Source organism: Tachysurus vachellii, chromosome 19 (assembly GCF_030014155.1).
Source record: "Tachysurus vachellii isolate PV-2020 chromosome 19, HZAU_Pvac_v1, whole genome shotgun sequence".
Classification (NCBI taxonomy): domain Eukaryota; kingdom Metazoa; phylum Chordata; class Actinopteri; order Siluriformes; family Bagridae; genus Tachysurus; species Tachysurus vachellii.
In genome coordinates, this window is record NC_083478.1 from 14,475,117 (window position 1) to 14,481,673 (window position 6,557).

Sequence of the window (6,557 nt, forward strand, 5' to 3'; positions counted from 1 at the left end):
AGGATATTTATTGGTACCTTGAATAGTGAAGGCAGCCACTTTCTCAAGCAAGTCCGAGTCATTTTTTGTGAGAGTCAAGTCAAGTCAATGCTTTATGTCATGCAAGTCAAGTCAAGTCATAGCTTGAGTCAAGCAAGTCACTGGCAAGTCATACAGATGTTTGATGATTTAACTAAATGTATATATTAAACAAAGTTAAATCTACCGTATTTATGGACTATGAGAGTTTTATTTGCAACAAAAATGATTATATGCATTTATTTTTAAAAGGTGTCCACATACAGGTGAGTTGTAAATACAATAAAAATCTAAAAATGAATAAAAATCAAAACTACAAAGAATAAGATATAAATGTAACTGAAATAAGGCCAACATAAAAGCATGAAAAGTTTCAATATGCCTTTTATATAGTAAAAACTTTTACTATATAAAACTATATATAAAAAAGTACAATGGTTACTTTGCAACCAAATGGCATTTTTTTGAACAGGCATTCCCTTTTAATGGGACATGAACACATCCTTAAATTAGATCCTTCCTTTTTAACAACAGAATAACAATTTAAATTATTGAATAATTTAAATTATAGAATAACGTAAATTATTGAATCCCACAAACCTTGAAAGTGAATTAACTATTAGTGGGAGAGAGAGATAGAGAGAGAGAGAGAGAGAGAGAGAGAGAGAGAGAGAGAGAGAGAGAGAGATATGATTGTAGTGAGTGTAATTTATTAATTAAAGGGATAGTTCACATAAAAATGAAAATTCTGTTATCTTTTTCTCACCCTCACGATGTTACAAACCTGTATAATTTCTTTGTTTTGATGAACACACATGTAGATATTTTCAGGACTGTTTGTAACCAAACCATTCATGAGCTCCATTCACTTCCATAGTGGGGAAAAAAGAGTACTATGGAAGTGAATGGGGCTCATGAATGGTTTGGTTACAAACATTCCTTAAAATATCTTCCTCCGTGTTCATCTAAACAAAGAAATTTATACAGGTTTGTAACATCATGAGGGTGAGAAAATTATACAAGATTTTTTTTATTTTTGGGTGAACTATCCCTTTAAATAGAATGTGTGTGCGTGTGCTTGCGAGACAAGATTATGGCTGTACTTTCAACTCTGAAGTTTTTTATTTTTATATTTATATTTATGTTTTTTATATATATGTGCATCCCCATAAACGGTCCATATGCTTTTCACTCAAAGCCTAACACTGAAGACCAATTACAAGTGCTATTGCAAAAAAAGCTGACATTTCCACATAAACTGACCAAACATTTACACTACATTGCGCTTGCAAAAAATTTATTTGATAGAACTTTGTCATTCAATTGTGAGCGATGTGGTCGCATACTGCTGTTCTTCTCTTCTCATCTTGCACAAAATCCCGGTACCCGAACTTAATTATTTTTGGTGTGGCGCCTTCCATGTTTCGTCACGGACTGTTAAGGTTTATTAGTACGGTGGCGCATTGCTGCCACCTACAATTATTTTTTTCCACTCAATTATGTCATAATAACGAGAAAATATGTCGTTAAAACGAGTGCGCGCTCTCCCTCTGCTTGCCTGCTGCGTCACGTGGTTAGATTACGCTCTTGTGTGCGTTTAAAAACAGATTTAAAAACAAAATAGACAAAAAAGATAAAAAAAAAAAAAAAAAAGAAGAAGTTATTTCGAGTCTTTTAACTCAAGTCATGAATGTCAAGTCGAGTCTTTTTTTAATATTTGTCAAGCAAGTCTCAAGTCTCAAATTTGCGACATAAGTCAGACTCGAGTCAAGTCATATGACTTGATTCCCCCATCTCTGGAAAATACAATTTAATATAAACTCACACTTTTGTGCCATGTGCAAGAGAACCCAAATAAATTGTGTTAGCTTTTATTTTAACTCGTATTCATTTATTAATAAGCTCATAATATCAAAAGAAAATTAAAAAGGGAAAGACATCAATATCTATTACATACAATTCAAACTTTATTATAAATTTATTATTTGACAAATATAAAGTGCAAGGTCAATAAAATAGCATGCGCAATAATGCTAGACTGGTTAGTGGAAATTCCATATACTAATGGCCTGCAGGTAATTCACCTCCTAATTATATGTTCTGTGTTGTTCTGGGCATAGGTGCTGTACACAAACACACAGATGTTGTTTCCAATCCAGAATCACTGAGGTCTCCCAGTCAGGAACTCCAAGATCCAGTTGAACCTGAGGGATCTTAAGGTGATGAGAAAGCAGCAAGTGATTTTCCTAGAGTATTGGCTGAGATAATTATGGAGGGGGGGAATGTCGGAACTCAGAGCAGCCCTCTGAGGCGACACTTCTACCGGGTGGATCTGGAGGTCGACCGATTACCACTAAGTTTCAGCCGTTGTCCGAGTCAAAATTGAAGTAAAGAAAATAGGCATCACAAGCTTGAGTAAGATCAATGAAGTCCCGATTTTATTGCAACAGGAAAACAGCAGGTTGTCAATGTCTCCTTCTCAGCATCACAATCAGCAAAATAATCCAACATCCAAGCGTGGTTCAATCGAGTGCGCTGTCTCGGTCAGGCTTCCTCTATTTATGCTTGGGCGCTATCAAGCGCCTCCTTTTTCTTAATTTACATAGCTCAGCCAATTTCCCATTATTTCTAATTTTCACCTTTTCGCTCCTCCTACCTATTTTACATGACTCCTCCCAACAGCTAATGCTGTTGGTGACTTCACGCTGAAGCCCTTGTTGGTGTATCTGGCCGAGCATCCAAGGGCACTCAAGGGCATTTAGAAGAAACAATTACCTGTCATCTGGAAATCTAACAGGGGGCACGGTGGCTTAGTGGTTAGCACTTTCGCCTCACACCTCCAGGGTTGGGGGTTTGATTCCCGCCTCCGCCTTGTGTGTGTGGAGTTTGCATGTTCTCCCCGTGCCTCGGGGGTTTCCTCCGGGTACTCCGGTTTCCTCCCTCAGTCCAAAGACATGCATGGTAGGTTGATTGGCATCTCTGGAAAATTGTCCGTAGTGTGTGATTGCGTGAGTGAATGAGAGTGTGTTTGTGTGCACTGCGATGGGTTGGCACTCCGTCGAGGGTGTATCCTGCCTTGATGCCCGATGACGCTCCCTGTGACCCGAGGTAGTTCGGATAAGCGGTAGAAAATGAGTGAGTGAGAGAGAGTGAGAGTGGAAATCTAACAAAAAGGCATGGGTGACACTTCAGATATTTGAGGATCTACTGTACTTTAAGTAGTTTGGAAGGAAAGCTACAGAAGCTACAGAAAAGCTCTTAGTGTTGATAGACACCCTAATTGAAGATCTACATTTTTATTTAATACTGTAGCAAACTTAACTAGGAATAAAACCACTGTAGGAAAGCACATGCCATCAATATGCAGCAAAAATAACTTCATGGATTTTTTCACTCGCAAAATTGAGAATATAAGACAAAAAATCCAGATCATTTATTTAAAGGCAGATAATTTGGTATCTAATGCTGTAGTTAATTATAGTACTTGACTGTACCTAATTTATTTAAAGGTGTTCATCTTTTAGCTGCTCCCTGGTCTGCATATTAGATTTGGTACAGGTTTTACACCAGATGCCCTTCCCGATGCAATCCTCTTGTATTATCCGGGCTTGAGACCAGCACTTAGATTTAACTCTTCAGTGGCTGGCTTAGCTTCCTGGCCAGGAATCAAACCCAGGCCATGGCAATGAAAACACAGGAGCCTGCTGCTTAACCACTAGGATGCTGTACCTAAAGCATTTAAAGTAGCATTTGTAAAAAAAAAAAAAAAAAAAAAATGAAATAATTTATATACAAGATCATAGAAAAGGTTGTAGCACAGCTGAGGGAACATCACTCTCCTGGCACAGGTCTTATTTGACTGATTTTTTTAGATGTAAATGGTGACTTCTAAGTGCCTAATAAGGTTATGGGTGGTGTTCCACAAGGTTCTGTTTTAGGCCCATTGCTTTTCTCCTTATTTATGCTACTCTTGGTAAAATTATTTGTAAACATGGTATTAGCTTCCACTCTTATGACCCACAGATGAGGGTTTCAGCAAAGACAGATGAGGCCCCTGCATAAAAAGACTGAAGAATGTGAAAAGAAGATTGGATAGTGTATGCTTACTAATTTCCTCTTGCTTATTCTAACAAGACAGCCAACAGGAACATTTCTTAATACAGAGTAATTTGCTGTAACGCTGTAACTTGCTGTGATTTTTGACTTCTTTCATTTGAAGGTCATGTAAATAATAATCACTTAAGTAGCCTTATTTCTGTAATGAGTCTGTCTGTGTTTCTGTCCTGTTTCTGTCTGCTGTCTTTCCCGGTTATTAATTGTTTGCTCCGCCCACTCTTTGGTTTCCATGGACATTAATTGTACTCCTTCTCTCCTTCAGGTGTGTTGTCTTTGTCTCTAATTAGTTCTGCTCTGTGATTGGTTCTTATCGGTTATTTATACCCTGTTTGTTCACTTCCCTGTTGTTGGTCGTTGTTGTAAGTTGGTGTTAATGTTCCCGTCTCCTGTGTGCTCTGTATTCTGCTCTGTTTGTTTGCCTGTTTCTTGTCTTGGTTCAGTAAAGTCTAAAACTGCATTTGGATCCTCATTCGCCTTTGTCCTGCATCGTGACAGAACGACCAACCACATGGATCCAGCAGAGATTTTGTTCCGTTTATGTCAGGGGGATTCCCCACTGGAGGAATATGTAGAGGTGTTCCTGGACTTGTCCAATCAGGTGGATTTTGGGGAGAGGGCCCTCAAGGACCTGTTCCAGCATGGTTTGGAGGACGGGCTGCGCTACCTAGTGCCATTGGGCCGAGAGGTGGGGCCTTTCACGGACCTGGCCACCGTAGCGTTGCTCCTGCATCGTGACAATTTCGTTTTAAAAATATTGCTAAGATAAGAAATATAATGTTATTCTATGATGCAAAAATATTAGTTCATGTTGTTGATACCTCTAGGTTGGATACCTCTAGGTTGTCTCGATGTTCCAGTAGGTGCATAAACAAGCTCCAGTTAGTCCAGAATGCTGAAGCGTTCTAACTAGGACCAGAAAATATTAACATATCACTCCTATTTTATCTGCACTGCTTTGGTGTCCAGTAAGATTTTGTATGGATTATAAAATATTACTACTTACCTATAAAGCACTGAATGACACAGTACCAAGCAATCTTTTTTTTGATCACCTACTTTGATCAAAAGATGGTTTTGGTACTACCTCAAGTATTAAAGTCTTCAGCAGGGGACAGGGCTTTGTCTCACAAAGCCCCACATTTATGGAACACCCTCAAATTAGTGTTTGGGACTCTGACACAGCCTCAGTGCTCAAGTCTAGATTGACAAGTTTGTCAGAGGTTTGTTCGATCAATTTTTTTTAAAAATCTTTTTAGGCAAAGGATCAGATCCGGAGTGTTTTCATACACTGGGACATTCAGATGCTGCCACCAACTTTCACAGGTTCACACTCAGGTTTAGTGACAGTGGAGTGGCTTGATGCTTTATGTTCCAGGAAGCCCTCATGTCTGTGTCACCTTCTGGCTCTTCCTGTTAATTAAGCTGTTATAGCTAGTCTTGCTGGAATCCCTGCCTGCAGCCTGCACACAATGTACATTGTCAAACATTTAACCATTATGAACACAAGCTTACCTAATTCTCTCTCTCTCTCTGTCTGTTGAGATACACATGCTTCTACTACACACACACACACACACACACATATATATATATATATATATATATATATATATATATATATATATATATATATATATATATATATATATGTGTGTGTGTGTGTAGTAGAAGCATGTGCATCTCAATAGACACAGAGAGAGAGAGAATTAGGTAAGCTTGTGTTCATAATTGTGTTCATATATATATATATATATATATATATATATATATATATATATATATATATATATATATATATATATATATATATATATATATATATATAATTAGTCCAGTCTTGAAATGACAAGTACCTTGATGTTGTAGAGTTCCAACACTTCTGTTTATTTTGTCACAGAGAAATGCTTCCTTGTTGATATGTGAATTTATTGCCTGAATATGGAGTGGCATTTACAAATTGTATATTTGTAAAATGGTCATATGTATCAGACTATTATCTTAGCCAATGTACAGTGTGTTTGGCCTTCTATCTTTGCCAGCAGATAGAAGGCAGATGTTTTGTGTCCTTGTTGATTAGATGAATGTTTAGGCCAACCCAATGACGTCAGTGTCTCATAATTGCTGAAAGGATAGTCAAGCAATTTCCAAAGTCCTTTGCTGATATGATGGGAAATGGTTGAATTATCTGTAGAGGATATTCCTCACTTTTTACCCAATTCAAAGTTTGTGTAGAACATCTAAACAGAACCAACATGCTAGCAGGAATGAGTTCTATTAAATATAGTACAGGGACAAAGCAAAAGACAGGTCCTGCAGACAGCTATGTCTGTACATGGTGGCAGCCAGACATTCCAACTAAGACAGAAGCTATGTTGGAAGAGAAAGCAGAGAGTCGTAGAGTTCAACTCACGTGAAGGTCTGTC